The 16,926-nt window shown below is 36.1% G+C and overlaps 1 protein-coding gene across 2 annotated transcripts in view; it reads right to left on the minus strand.

Moving 5' to 3' along the window:
* The window catches only part of si:dkey-16j16.4 (uncharacterized), a 28,253-nt gene extending 18,259 nt beyond the window's left edge, over nt 1-9,994 (minus strand). The window contains exons 1-2 of one of the 2 annotated variants that reach the window (XM_058749658.1): nt 9,738-9,994; nt 9,350-9,573 (exon numbers count right to left, since the gene is read on the minus strand). The gene's annotated coding sequence lies outside the window, so the exon portion shown is untranslated. The remainder of the gene's footprint in view (nt 1-9,349; nt 9,574-9,737) is intronic. The other variant, XM_058749659.1, reaches the window with a different exon arrangement.
* Between the last annotated feature and the right edge of the window lie 6,932 nt (nt 9,995-16,926).

Consider the following 16,926-nt stretch of genomic DNA (forward strand, 5'->3'; position numbering starts at 1 on the left):
AAATAGACTTCTTTTGAGTATAAATGCACAGTCAGCCTGTCAATATTGAAAAATCAACCTTGACACTGTGATCTTGCATCACTCTGAAGGAGTTTACTTTGTGATAATGACCAAATGTTTATTAATGGTTTGGTTATGTAAGCCGTTTTGCCATTCCAATAAAGCAAATATGACTATGAACTGAAAAGCATAGCCTCAACCGTACACACTGGCCTCCTTGTGTCGAAGCTCTCTCAAATAGGCAGAGGGTGACACAATACCAGCGCTACAAGATGCTGGCAAGTGACCTTGGCTTAATGGTGACAGCCAATCAATAGATCCTGGGAGCGTTCTTATACATCCAGCCTTGCTTCAGTGTCAAGAGAGAAAACACTACTGATACTAAGTCGACTTCTGGTTCTTTGCCTGCACTGAAAAGCTCTGATAGGATCTCATGGGTGTAGACATAAAAAGCTGCTCAAAAAGGAAAAAGCAGTTCCAGTAGTGCACAACAGAAAAAATAACAGGCTCTATGTATACTCGGTCTGAGACAGAAGGTAATGTCTTTTATGATAGCCTAAATAGTGATCTGACATCTAAATGGAACCCTACATACAAACACACATGCATACACACAGCGGAGTGACTGAACTAAATACTGCAGCACTGCATGAGGCCTGTTTCCCAGGGAACCGCCCCCAGATGGGATGACAACATCTTCACAGGGGATTATGGGATGCATGTGTTTAAGTGAAGATATGTTAACAGAGCTATTGTCAAAATCATCAGCATCAGGGTCAAATTACCCATCAAGCTATTCACTATGGTTTTGGACCGAAATGAAAGCACAGCCTGTTTTTTCTCAAATAATTGTTTAGGCAGTATCAAAATGTAGTTCAAAGGAGGCCAGTGCTCACATACCACTGGCTTTGAAGATGCACGAGATAGTATGAGGCAGGATGCTGGCTATGTTTTTAAAGCCTTTAAAAGCTATTCGCAGTAGGTTTGAATGAATGTCTCTCATCCATTACATTACTTTCACCAAGTTCTAACCTAAAAGAGTAGGATGTTTATGAAAGTCAAGCAATTTACCTTGGTGCATTAATATTATAGTCCAACTGATGTGTGGTATTTACACATTTAAAAGAGGTTGCGAGTAATAGCAGCAGCTGTGTTGTTATTAGCTGTAATAAGTTTAATATTTAATACAATTTTAGAGCTGTAATTATCAATTAAGTACTATAGCTTAAGCACACTGAAAATAAAGTTGAAAAGAAAAGACTTCAGTTCTCCATCATGGTCACTATTTAACTTTGCCTCAATGGCATAAATTAAAACTTCAACAGGCAGTGACTGGTGATTTATTTGAATAACTGACATACAAATTTAGTAGGGCAGGTGAAAAACACAGGAATGTGGCTGTGCTAGAATGATCTTTTTTGTAACTTTATATGATAAGGCCACATTTTTGTTCAGGGTGACGAGGTTGGTAAGCAGTGTAGCAGTTCTTTTCAATGTACATGTTGAAACATAAGTATGTTAAATCAAACCAACATAGACAGCACTGTTCATTAACATAAATGCATGCCTTTCTGCAGGGGAGCTGTACTCATGTAGGTATGAATCACAGGGTTGGCGGTTTCCAGCCCAGCCCATTCCCTCTGCATTTGAATGTCAGTGGACCTGAACTGATTTGCTTACACATGGATTATGCCTTTCCTTCATCTCTGGGAATACATAACTTTTATCAATATGAAGTACAATTTGAAAAAAAAAAAAAAAAAGCATAAAATTATACTTCATATCAATACCTAAAAAGTATGACAGTGCCATGGTGATACATCACATGATACTTAACTCTGCTGAATGTTTACCATATTCGTGTATATTCATGGAATTGACATAACACTAAGATATACTTTATATGGCATCATGTCCAAAAAAAGATTTGATAGTAATGTTGTAAGTGATAACAGACTAGTCTAATAATAAACAAAAAAAAGGCTAAAAACATTCCAAGAAACATTAACCCCATTCATTGTAATGAATTTAGGATGGAAATTTCCCTTAAGGAATGCTTTCCTTGGCTTTGAATTCAATAATCCCTCATTGTAGCGAAGTACAGGATTTAAAACTGTATGATTTAATACATAAAGTGTTTTTTTTTTTTTTTTTTGGAATCCCTGACAGGCGGGTTATCTGGTTTAAAATTGATCCCAGACATTTTCTGCAGCATAAACCAGCACAACCCGTTTGCATTAACATATGCAACAAAATAGCATTTGCATGAGGGTTTGATGCTGACCACAATGCACTGCTCTTGCAGGCAGAGCTGTTTGCATAGTTTATGGTTTGCTCTCTGTATCCTCCGGCCCTGTTTGAGCTCATAAATTGTAGGGTTGTCAATGTGTTTGTATATGTAACATAATCAGCTGCCCTGTAGCCTCAGGGTCTAGTACCATCCTGCAAAGCAATCCGGGAATAAGAGAGGCAGGGAGGTGCCACTGCTGTCATGGCCTTCTGGATTAGCATTGGCTATTCTCATTTGAATGTGTGGGGTAGATTAGGGTCAGTGATGACGGTCATGGATTACAAGCTTTGGAGAGGGTGTGTGAGAATATGATATCAGCTCAGAAAGCTGTTGGCGCACAAATGAGCTGTTAGTGTGATAATGCTCAAAGGTCAATGACATGACGGTCTTAACGTCATTATGAGGGCACCTAGGCATGCCCTAAAACAGAAAAAACAATGCACATACCAGCGCAATAAAGTAACAATGCTGTAAATTCTATCCATCATGTGTCCTGGAACACGTCAATAGATCCTGATTTTGCAGTGGCCCGTAATGAGAGGTGCTCTGATTGGTTACTGTTGACCTTTATTATAGCCGCTAAAGGTGAAATGAGTAATTTTAATAAAATACTTTCACCTATCACAGCTTAAAATGCAGAGAAAACTGCAGACCAAAAAACATGTGGCTCCATCAAAACAAACCAGACGACACAATCATCTAATGGCAGTTCGTGACTATTTTAAGTTTTGGCGAATTGGTGGCTAAACCCTACGAATTCTAACAATGTAATTTGTACATTTTCATATGAACTGCATATGACCCAGTCTCATTTATGTTTAGGTTTGAGGTTAGGGTTGGGCATGCATGCTTAAAAAAAAGTTTATATACAAATACATATGAAATCGCCACCTCGTAAAATAGTTATGTTTAACCTTGAAATCAGGTTGGATCAGCCCAACACAGCAATACTGGCTCAAGCAATGAAGTGAATTTGGGGTGGGACTATCTATTTGTATCAGGAAAAGAGAGTGTTAACTGTTCATTGATATCCTGACAAGGTCACCTGGAAGTGATGTGGCAAAGCTATTAACGCATAACCAGAAATTGCTCCAAATCAACTAAATTAACTTTATAGCTCAACTGTCTTAACCAAAGAATTAATCAATGTCAGCAAAAATATAAGCGTCACATTTCTGATTATTTTCCACTGCTTCTATTCCAAGTGCATTGCTGTAAACACATTTTTTATTTTTATCTTCATAAACAAGGTATTTCCTATGGTAATCAGCAGCAGACCAGAGATGTCTCAGATAGATATTAAATTACATTTCACCCCGAAAATAAGCAAGCTTTACTTTGAATGACAGTTGGGTCCACAACCCATGGAGACCAGAATTTGCCCTAAATTGTCCTTGCGGACCACACTGTTGGGTGGTAGTCCACCATGACGTCCGCAACTGTGCATGCATCAAAAAAGAATGCAGTGCAGCATAAAAGATGGTACTTCTGATCACCCTTCTGAATAATCAAATGACAAATGGGACACCCTACGGCCTCTTGGACTTCACAAGGTTTGGAACAGGGCCCAATTCTCTCACTATGCACCAAAAATGTTAAAACCATGAGAACCTCTTAATGTTGATAGCTAAATTAATGGCCCTGGCCTGTTTTCCTTCACAGTCCTCAAAGAGAGTCCCTCTGAGGGTTTTAATGATGTCTGTGATGTCAAAGCAGTATGCTGTGTAGTGGGCGGTAGGTGAGAGTTGCATACTGGGCGTCAACATGTGTGTCACAGCCATGAGTTCTAGCTACGCCATCTGCTAAACACTTTAGGATGGTGATTGGTCCTGTAATCATGGCCAGTCTGTGTGTTTGTGCGCACATCTACGGGTGTAGATCATGTAGACAGCGAATGACTAAGTGTAACCACTATAACGCACCACCCCGCTCCTTCCGTACTGTTTAAACTTAAACACTCATATGCATGCAGACATACCAGAGTCTCATAAAGCAACTCAAAATAAGATTCCATTTCAGCACATTAAAATAACTTTATGACCATTCCTCTTAAAAAGTTAAAGGGGACCATAAAAAACTTGGGGTTGTGGGCAATATACAATATGCATGCACATTTTCAATGTATTATTCTAATGTCTATTGTGGAGTTAGCTTATTTTAGAACACAAAAATGCTTCTTAGAGCTCAGTGCAGGCTTTAGATTTCACATGAAACATGTCTGCTTGCCCTCAGTTGATTGATATTTCATTACATCAGCCAAACTTAAAGGAATAGTTGAAAAATTTGCATTTATCCACCTTCATGTCAATTCAAAGCTGCAGAACTTTCTTTCTTATGCGGAAATATTTTGAAGAATGCTGGGAACCAAACAATATTGTAGCCCACTGATTTTCAATCTACAGACAAATAGACATTTCTCAATATATCTTATATGTGACCCTGGACCACAAAACCAGTCTTAAGTAGCACAGGTATATTTGTAGCAATGGCAAAAAATACATTGTATGGGTCAAAATGATCGATTTTTCTTTTATGCCAAAAATCATTACAATATTAAGTAAAGATCTTGTCCCTGGAAGATATTTAGTCATTTTTCTACCGTAAATATATCAAAACCTAATTTCTGATTAGTAATATGCATTGCTAAGAACTTAATTTAGACAATTTTAAAGGCGATTTTCTCAGTATTTAGATTTTTTTTTTGTACCCTCAGTTTCCAGATTTTCAAATAGTTGTATCTCGGCCAAATATTGTCCGATCCTAACAAACCACACATCAATGGAACGCTTATTTATTCAGCTTTCAAATCAAATTGAACCTTATGACTAGTTTTGTGGTCCATGGTCACATATGTTCCACAGAACAAGGAAAACCATAAACTTTCATTTGAATGACATGAGTGTGAGCATATGACAGAATTTTCATTTTTGGGTGACCAAAACAGATTTAACAAATCTTTTCACAATGTTTAATTTTCAACTACAACTATAAAATCAAACATCTTTTTAATGTATGTTTCATGTGCTTTCTAGTACAACACTGAGGGTTTCACAAGTCTCAACATTGCCTGATAATATTTATAACCAACCACAGTTGAATTCCGACCAACTTGCTAACAATGTCCAGCAGAAAATGCCTAATCACTACCAGCCACAACCGTGCATGTTTCACATTTGTACCCAGTGCAATAGCAGAACTATCAATGTTGAAATAGGTTTTGCTGCAATTAAAAAAAAAACAGCAGGAATCAATGAGGCAATAATACAACTGCTTGATGAAAATATCTGATAATGTTTTTTTAATTACAATGACATGCATGCTTAAATAGCAGACAAAAGCTGCCAATTATGTTAAAGGCCTATAAAATTTACTGCAACCCAAGAAGCCAAAGTACATTCGCATTTCTGCCTTTGGCTGACTATACTACATACTGAGTAAGTGGAAATGACTTGAGCAGGAAGGTAAAAATGCTATTACAGCATAAATGTGGTACAAATTCATAACGTCACATTTACTTAGTTTTGCCAAATACTTTTCTTTTTTTTTTTCTCTAAAACCATTACAAGTATCCAACTTTCTTTAGCCTGGCTGCTAGAATAAGTGCATGGCCAACATGTAAATGACATTGGGCTAGCATTTCCAGTCTTTCCCCTCCTGGCTTATAGAAAAGCAAACATTTGACAAACTGTTCGTTGTTTGGCAGTAGGATTTAGGTGAGCGTGTGAATCCAGCCAATTGTCCTTACATTTCATGACAATTTACATTAAGCTCACACAACTGACGTAAAGTCAATGACCTTTTTGGCTTGTGTGGAAACATACATTTTTGTAGGTCGGCAATCTAATGTTTTGTAATTGCAAATGAATGACTAAACGAATCTGATAAAGTGCTGTACTTTCCAACAGAGTCTTGCAAGACTTGCAAAGGCACTTTTGTAACATGAAGCAGTCTGCTAACCATGGGAGTGTTTAGGCCAAGTCCTCTGTGGTCAATTTAAAAACACACGAGGCAAAAAAATAAAAAAAAATAAAAAAATAGCCACACTCACAGCTGCGTTTTTCAATTTTTACACAAGTGGACAAGAACAAACCAATCAAAAGGGGATCAAGTGAAAGGCTATGACACAGGACACACTCAAACACAGGAAGACACACAATAAACAGTGTTTCAAGACTCAAACAAACACACACAGGCCTCGGAGGCCATGACTGCAGCTCTGTGTGTGTGTCTGTTCATGCATGAAGGAGACTTCTGGACTAGTATAGATCTGTTGATGTCCTCCTTGTACAGTGTTGGTTCATTGATAATGTATTCTAACTTACATTTGAATTCTACCTCTGTATTTGTAATTTAATAAAGCCTCTCCATATCATGGAGTACCATGCTAAAGCGTTACAGTGGACAGCGAGTTGTGTGCAAGTCAAAAGTTGCAACACAATGTTCAAAGTTTAAGTACTGAAATCATAACTTTCATTCTTGTGAAAAGGCCTTTGCTTATCATTTTTCCTCTGGCTTGTATCCAGGAACACTGCCATGAAGATCCTCAAATTTCTTCCAAAGCTTCTCAGTGGTCTACTAGATCTACTCAAACATGACAGATACAGACACTTATACACACACGGCTTCCGTCAGCAACCCAGCAGTGCCAAAGACGTTTCTGGCAGAAGGCCACACTCCAACCACCGTGATTGTATTTATTAGTGTAAGCCAAAGGGTCAAGCTGAGACCAGGACATGTGTCCATTGATACAGGAATAACAGTCTTTGGCACTGAGTAGTCAACATGTCTTTCCATCTTCCTTTATCATGTTGAAATCTTGTATTAAAAAAAAAAATTAAAAAAAGGGTTTTGTGTTATCTCAACTGAAGCTAGCTTAAAAATCAACCAGGTATTTTAACTCGCGGCTCTCCAACTCAACTCTATGACACTGGTCATAGACAAGCTTTGCAATTCTGTCTTTCAGCTATGAATCCCAATCTAGTACAAACAAACTTAAAATCAATATGAAATGGAATTCACAACCAGTTTTACTTCCATAATATGCCATTTCCAAGTGAAACAAGATATTCAATGAGAAAAGACTTGTTTTATCTATTAGAAACCAATTAGATCTTGAAAGGTGAGAATTACATAGCAGAATGCAGTCAATTAATAAGGATACATCTACACTTATCTTCTTTTTCTTTACTTTGTGGCCTTCCGTCCACACTGAGATTCCATTTTTTGTCCTGAAGTTTTTGAAGATGCTCACCCATGATACATACGTTTGAAAATGCCATTTTCATGTTGTAGTGTGGACTGTGAAAATGGAGCTATTTGAAAAAGACGCTGCATATTTAGTCATGTGATGCATATTTTACTAGATGTATATGGCTGTACTGATATTGTTGTGCCTGCAATTTGCATTTTTACAATCACTTTATACAATCTTCATATTGCATTCATAAAAATATGACAGAAAATTTACTCGCGGTGTAAAAACTGCGTATTAGGTCATACATGGAACGGTGATTTTGAGCGTGACCTGAACACAGCAGAGTGAGTGGTGGAATATTTTGCCATTAAAACGACAGAACTAGAAAAATGATGTGAGAGTTTCGTGTCTGGTCTCTACTACTTATATTATATAAGCTACAGCTATTTCTCAATAACAAGCCCTATATGAACATCAGCCAAAGGCAGAACCAATTATTTGCTGTGTCTGGAATAGCACAACTAATGAATCTTGCACAATAACACCAGGAGCTTATGTTAAAGGTATAGCTTACACAAAAATTTAAACTCTAGGATCATTTACTCAGAAAGTAAATCATACAGCTTTGTAACAACATTTAATATATATTCCCACTTTTTCAACGGTCCTAAATGGTCACACCTTTGTAGCGGCCTCTCCAATTCATTCATCAGTTTTAAAGTAAATTTCCATCCTGCTACTGCCACATTACCTCCCTTTGAAGAGATAACAACACATCTACCAGGAAAGAGCTCCAACATGTCTGGAGGGTACACCTCTCATGACAAATAATGAAACTGGAACTAGCAGTCGTACAGACCAATCAACTAAAAGTGTAATAGGTAAAATGTGAAAACTACCATGTGGTGATCCATGGAGTGGACTCTTTCTTGAAATAAACAAGTTTTAGGCTACATCTTTGTGGAACATCACACCATGTGCTTAAACAAGAAGCATACTGACAAATGCCTCTACAAAAGGTTTATATGATGCATTTACGAGCAATTTATGACTTTATAACAATGTGGCATTAACAGAGAACCAGCATTAGGGCCAGTATGTGAAGTATTTATGGATTCCAGAAAGGTGTTGTATTACTTTAAGACGGTTCTTCAAGATGGCGTAAGCCAGATGCCATCATGCTTTCTCCTGCTAAAACTTTTAACTCACGAGGTCATCTGGTTCTTTAGTTTACTCCTTCAAATAAAGGTTTTTCATTCACATATAGTTTTTGGATAGTCTTTTCATGTTTGTGCACTTCCAGTTTCAACCGTATGTGTGTGTGATCACTTAATGATACATATGCACAGGAGTCTGAATGAGTGGGTAGGTTTTAAAACTATTCCATGTAACAAATCCACTTTGAGCTTAAACAAACATATTGTAGTACACTGAGACATGCACATGGTAAACAGAAAGCTTCTGCAATCCAATGTAGGACAATACGGCAGTCACAAGACAAAGTGCTTTATGGTAACACTTTCACATTACAATAAAGATATTGCTACATACTGTAAAATACTGTATGTTACTATAAATTCTGACAAACGTAAGAATAATGTGCGATTACAATCAGCTCATTATTTCATTTCATTCAGTACTTCATGTAACATTAACACTGTATCAAAGTATGACCAGTTTTTGTTTTCTATTTTGAAATCTACTTTTATTTGAACGTGATATAGTTATATTGTATAAATATGCATATTTAACGCATCTTGGCCTACAAATATTTAGTATTACTGTTCATACAGTCTCACAGATACATAGATTGTCTTTTTTTAATACATGCATGTTTTATGTGATATAGTTATATGCTGACTTACCTTTAGTTGAAAAGGATGAATCTCATTTAGAGAGTGTCTTCTGAGTTTTTTAGTAAGGGTCTTAAGCATTCTGTCTTTCCTTGGTTGCTCTCAGCTTTGTTTAAGATCACTTCTTCAAATTACAGATTCATATCTGATACACAAACTCCGGATTGATCAGCTCTTTCTAAGAACAGTCAATGAGTCTATTCAGAGATGTTCAGCTCCATGCAAACAAACTCATGCTGAAACACAAATAAACAACGATCATGAGTGCCCAGTGCCAAAACAACAGCAGATCTCCGTGCAGAAGGAAACGGATCTGTTTAAAGTTAATATAAGAAATGTCTCATAACTTGGTCTAAACATCCATTACGCTGATGAAGGTAATTTAATAAAATATAACTACTTGATTCCTGTATTGTGTTGAATTGATCAGCGACAGTGACATTCTTCCTCAAAAACGTTTTTAAAATCCAGATGGGTAAAATCAATGTTAATCTTACTCCAAACGACAGATGGACGATGAAGCTGAAGTGTATATGATTAAAAAAGAAAAAGAAAAAAAAAAAAGTCTATAGAATCACAATCGCACTCATACACGCACGCACACACTCACACATACACACATGCGTATGCGCACTACACATACTACTCTCTCTAGCTCATGCTCGTCGTGGTCTCCCATTGGTTGCTTAAACCCATGATGTCATTGCGTTCTAAAAGGAGGCGGGACAGTAACATCTTAAAGGGCTATGAAGAGTTTCAAAGGTTTGGGGTCAAGTGCGACGCTTTTCATAGGCACAAATAGAGCATACCTAATCTACAGATTCATTTTAGCCATACAGCAGTGTATATTTTATGGATATTTTATTTTAAGTGATTTTTTTTTTTTTTAAATAATTGTGCATCGTACTGTACAAGTACGAATAATTTTCTTGATGTGAAGCGGTTCTATTGTGTTGTCAGAAGCCAAATTATCTCTAAAATTCACACAGATTTAGTGTAATTTATAAGACAAAACAGTTAAAGCTACATACGGATTTTAGCTGTTAGGGCCTACTGTTTTAGCCTATTATATATTATATAATATTTACATAAGCTAGATGTTATCACTTGTTATCACACACACATACATAATTTACAATATTGAAACATGCTGAGAAAGTTCACGTTGCATCACCTTTTATTATTAACTGACAGCTGCTTTAACTTCACCTACAACACAGAGATATGAATTAATTAGACAATAAGAATCAAAATTCAGATATAAATCTAAATTCGCCTTTGTTGACTGTGTAAGTTACTCTTACAAGGAATTTGCATTGTCATTGGTGAATTGGGGGACAATAAATACATATTAATATAGTATTTTTGGAAATGTTGTTTAAATGTAAATGAAGTAAACAGTAAAGATAATAATAATAAATAGTAGTTAAAATAGCAATAGTAGTACATTGATCCTCTAAGCATTGTGTCTCTCTTAGCATTGTGTATTCGCTTTTTGTCTCCATAGTTATGCTTTGTTATAGTCTACTTCTTGCATTTATTACTTTTGTAAATATCATATTTTGCCTGAAGTGTAGGTCTGCCGTTAAAAGATGTTATATGACAAATCAACAACAACTAAAAAACATAAACAAAAAACGTAAGGAACCACATTCAGAACAGTTAAGACATTGAGTTATTATATATATTTTGATAACACTTTATTTTAAGGTGTCATAATACAGAGTAATTACCTAATTAAGTACTTAGTAGTAGCCATTGTACTTACATGAAACAAAATGTACAAAATGGAAGTAATGGAACAGCCTGTAGCCTACTTACAGTTTGTAATTATTTGTAATAGGCAGCTACTGTTAAACATATATTTCACGTAAGTACAATGGCTACTACTAAGTACTTAATTAGGTAATTACTCTGTATTATGACACCTTAAAATAAAGTGTCACCGGCTTCGGTACTGCTGTGTCAGTTCCACATGAAGAAGAAAATGTAGGAGCACAATATGGCCACTAGAGAGCACTGTCTTTTTAAAAATGAATGCGTTGCACGTGGCTTTTTGTCATGTTGTTAGTCAGAAGAGCTCTTGGTAGATCGTATGCAACTGTTTGAAGCCAGGAATAAGTTTTTTTTTTTTTTTAAGAGCCGTGTATTGAAAGACTTAATTTGAATTAGAATGAGCGTACAGACCTGGAATTTGGATAGGCTATTGGAACACGTCCCATCCAAGTATTAGAGACAAATGTATTCTTAAGTGTGGAAGAATTCTGATCATATTTGACAAGGGTCTGCTCAGTGAAAACAGGTCACTTGGCACGAACTCTAGCTACTCTTTTTATTTACATTACCTTTTTAAGACATTTACATGGTTTTAAAATTTCTACAAATGAACTGCCAAACTCTGAAAGAAGTAAACACCCTTACAAAACCGTCATTAAAAAAAGATAGAAAGGAAAATCATTTAATTTTGATTATCTCAGTTCCGCAGTTTATCAATAGAGGGCGCCGTATGAGCGACCACTGATGAAAAGCTCCAGCAAGAATAATAGAGGTATATATTTGTATGCGTGTATGTATGTAGTAGTATACATGTAGCCTATATAGAGAGTCAGTAAATATGATCTGTTGTGTGTATATATTTAAGAGCTGTACAACAGAAAATTGCTTTTTGTTTTGAAGGAATAATATATATATTCTTTACACAAAAGTTAGATTTTTTTAATGTTAGCTAATGCTCAGTTATTAATGCTAATTAATACAGCATGTCAATGTGTAATTTGTGCATATTACTAATATTTCAAGTAGCTACATTAATGTATAATAAAAGTATAAATGTTATAAAATAACATGAATTTGCAATGTAGCCTACACACATAATGTCCATGTAAAACTAATTTACATAATGCATTAACTAATGCACTTAATGTACACACACATTCATGTTGTGATATTTATTTTAAGGAAAAATAATTATTTTCCCATTTGCTGAGAACATTTCACTTTTAGCCTGCGTATTAGTCATCATACTCAATAAATGGCAACAGCATCTAACAAATCTGTTGCATTCCACGTCAGTGTTTTTCTTTGGGCTCCCTTTGTGCCAAACAGAACTAAAAAAAACTGATGACATGTGGAGCATTGTGACCTTCACACCCTTGTTGCAGTACACAAACGCTCTCAGCCTACTTGTCCTGAACGGCACTGACTTTCCAGGTGCACACAGCCCACACCGCCCACCGCTCTCTGGACCCGTTCAGCCCATCTCTTCCTCCCCTGTGGTCTGCCTCCCTCTCTCACCCACTGACCCACTGGCGGAAAGCGTGGGCACCGTGCGTCCAAGAGTCCGCTTTTAGAATGCCAGATGGCTATTTTCTTCCCCAAGCACTCTAAAAAAGGACAGACTTACATAAAACTACCACTGCTAAAAATGCTGGTCCAGAAGAGATCTTTAGAGAACAAAGGAAGCACGTCTCTATCAAACAAGTAGCCTGCTTCACAGCACCTATCTGTTTCTTTTTGAAACAACACATGCAAATGTGTGAATTTAAAGCAGAGATGAGTCACTTTAAAAAATATATTGTTCATGATGATGTGTGAATAAAAAAAAAAAATCTAACAAAAAGCCACTGAGCCACCAACTTTGAACACACTGTCATATGGATCTAATGGCATGTGATTCAAAGACAGCAAAACATTAGGTAACTTTTTCCATTTTAACACCAAAGTCAAATGTCAGTGATATTTATAGCATAAATCATGACTTGTGCATGCAGATGTTTGCCATGATGTGATATGTAGTTATATGACTTCTGTTCAATTTTGTTAAAGTGTGATGACATTGCTGATGACAGGAAATGACCATATCCTCTTGGAGAATGTGTGGGTGTGCATATCAGCATACTGCTTGTCTCATAGGTTACAAAATAAAGCAATGTCAGCTTTTAGCCCTTAACATGTCAGATGGTAATCAGCAAGAAATACTTTTGTTCTTAATTGTCTTCCCTATATTTTTCTAAAAATATTAATGTGACAAGGTGTGATGGGGTTGAAGACTGTAACAAATTTGAAGGGATACATTGCCTTAAATTTAAATTTTTGGTTTTGTTTCTCTCTCATATTGTCCCCTTGTTTTTCTGCTGCAAATGTAGGCGCAATTTCTGATGTATGATGCTTGTCAACGTTTAAGTGGACATATTACGTCAAAAATTCTATTTAAAACAAAAATATTCATTAAAATTATTCATAAATGAAGCAAATAACTCAACCCTGTAACAATGAGAAATACGTATATTTGTGATGGGGTTGAGTGTGACGGGGATGTGGCCACTGCTGCTCATGTAGCATAGGAGAGTAGACCATATATGGCAGCAATAAAATAAACACATTGTATATACTTATGAATTAAAATAAAATGTTGAAAAAAGTAATAATTTTCCATCTTAATTTTATATGACGGGGTTGAGTTGTTAAGCTTGACAGTACCCTCCCTGGCTATAACATGCCTCAAAAATATGAATAAAAAGTATGATACCACTAACCATTTTCTGCAGCACTATTAAAGAGACCTGAATGAAGTCACATATGAGTGGAGACTAAATTATTATGGGTGTAGAATGGTTAGTGTGACAGGGTTGAAGTTCAGACTGAGATGACATAACTTTAAAGTCTGCTTTTTATCAAATATTGTGCATTTTTTTTGGAAAAATATTTTTTACAAGAAAGGAACACAAGTAAGTGCTTACATTGTTGCCAAAAATCACAGACACTATGCACATTTTGTTAATAATTTTCTAAATACAAACTCAGGGACATTACAAAATGTTTGGTTCAAGATAGATATAAGACATTATTTTATGATAAAAATGCAATAATTATTTTCATTAATATTAATAGGCATCCCAAAATTTTGTGAAAAGCTGCTAACAATTCATTTTGGTGAACCACCACTTTAGAAACTCTGGGGGACTGAAATATTATCGAATCCTCGTAATGACCCAGAAATGAACCTTCCTATTGATATTTGACTCCTTTATTTTTTAAAACCTTTGTAATGCCATTTTTCTAACTTTATTAAATGTGTGTCATCTTTTGTGCCAAAAAAAATTGATTTATAAACTTTTATCAACATTTTTTAACTAAACAATAAATTCAATTAAAATAATAAGATATAACAATAACAATCAGGAAGAATGAGTTTCCAGTCATATGAAATCAGCATCAACAATTAATCTTTGCATGGCACAGAAGAGCACAAATGTGGCATTAAGGAATATTTACAGAATTTAAGAAATTTTTGACAAGAGAGATGGCATTAATGCATCTTATAATAACAATGTTATGAGATTAATGTTTTAAATATAGAAATTTCAATGATTTAAATGACTCGATTTATACATTAAAAATGAAACAGAAACTGCCAGTAGATGGCAGCAAGTCACTGTCTTTGACACTGAATCATTCATTCAATCGATTTGTTCAAACGGCTGATTCATTTAGGAACGAAGCAAGTGACTCTCTTTATGAATGGGTCATTGAATCATTGACTCACTAGATTTGTTCAAAAGCAAAGATTCATTCATAAACGAAACAGCGCTGTGTCAAAGACTTGCGCAGAGGTTCAGCTGTGACTTTGTTTTTTAACTATATTTTTGTTGACGAAATAGAGCAAAATAGACAACAGTGTTCCCAAGTCACTTAATATTAACTTTTGTGTAAAATCAAAAATGTAAACTGTTGTATAAATTCAATTTCACATTTGCAAACTCTCTATAATCATTAAAAAGCTGTTACCCTCCGTTCATCGCTATCTCACAAACTTCCATTTTAATGAATGAAGCTCTCTACACTGCACACTGAATATATTAGGCTATTTACATCTTCTCTACACTTTGTTACAATAAATGACAAAAACGGTCTGTGCTGTGAGGAGCAGGACGTGCAGCGATAGAGAAGCATTTACAGGTGCTGGTCATATAATTAGAATATCATCAAAAAGTTGATTTATTTCACTAATTCCATTCAAAAAGTGAAACTTGTATATTATATTCATTCATTACACACAGACTGATATATTTCAAATGTTTATTTCTTTTAATTTTGATGATTAGAGCTTACAGCTCATGAAAGTCAAAAATCAGTATCTCAAAATATTAGAATATTTACATTTGAGTTTGAATAAATGACCATCCCTACAGTATAAATTCCGGGTATCTCTTGTTATTTGAAACCACAATAATGGGGAAGACTGCTGACTTGGCAATGATCCAGAAGACGAACATTGACACCCTCCACAAAGAGGGTAAGTCACAGAAGGTCATTACTGAAAGGTGTGGCTGTTTACAGAGTGCTGTATCAAAGCATATTAAATGCAAAGTTGACTGGAAGGAAGAATTTGGGTAGAAAAAGGTGCACAAGCAACAGGGATGACCGCAAGCTTGAGAATACAGTCAAGCAAAGCCAATTCAAACACTTGTGAGAGTTTCACAAGGAGAGAACTGAAGCTGGAGTCAGTGCATCAATAGTCACCACGCTCAGACGTCTTCAGGAAAAGGACTACCAAGCCACTTCTGAAGCAGAGACAACGTCAGAAGCATCTTACCTGGGCTGTGGAGAAAGAGAACTGGACTGTTGCTCAGTGGTCCAAAGTCCTCTTTTCAGATGAAAGTAAATTTTACATTTCATTTGGAAATCAAGGTCCCAGAGTCTGGAGGAAGAGTGGAGAGGCACAGAATCCATGTTGCTTGAAGTCCAGTGTGAAGTTTCCACAGTCTGTGATGATTTGGGCTGCCATGTCATCTGCTGGTGTTGGTCCACTGTGTTTTCTGAAGTCCACAGTCAACACAGCCATCTACCAGGAAATTTTAGAGCACTTCATGCTTTCTTCTGATGACAAGCTTTATGGAGATGCTGATTTCATTTTCCAGCAGGACTTGGCACCTGCACACACTGCCAAAGGTACCAAAAGCTGGTTCAATGACCATAGTGTTACTGTGCTTGATTGGCCAGCAAACTCACCTGACCTGAACCCCATAGAGAATCTATGGGGTATTGTCAAGAGGAAGATGAGAGACACCAGACCCAACAATGCAGATGAGCTGAAGGCCACTATCAGAGCAACCTGGGCTCTCATAACACCCGAGCAGTGCCACAGACTGATCGACTCCATGCCACGCCGCATTGCTGCAGTAATTCAGGCAAAAGGAGCCCCAACTAAGTATTGAGTGCTGTACATGCTCATACTTTTCATTTTCATACTTTTCAGTTGGCCAAGATTTCTAAAAATCCTTTCTTTGTATTGGTCTTAAGTAATTAAAAAAAATATATTTTTGACTTTCATGAGCTGTAAGCTCTAATGATCAAAATTAAAAGAAATAAACATTTGAAATATATCAGTCTGTGTGTAATGAATGAATATAATATACAAGTTTCACTTTTTGAATGGAATTAGTGAAATAAATCAACTTTTTGATGATATTCTAATTATATGACCAGCACCTGTATATTGGCTGCAGTCTGCAGACATTAAATGGGAAAAGACGGGCATTGCACAGCGAACCATAAACAGCGCTACGTTTATATGTGGAACTGATCGC

Source organism: Onychostoma macrolepis, chromosome 17, assembly GCF_012432095.1.
Source record: "Onychostoma macrolepis isolate SWU-2019 chromosome 17, ASM1243209v1, whole genome shotgun sequence".
In the NCBI taxonomy this organism is placed as follows: domain Eukaryota; kingdom Metazoa; phylum Chordata; class Actinopteri; order Cypriniformes; family Cyprinidae; genus Onychostoma; species Onychostoma macrolepis.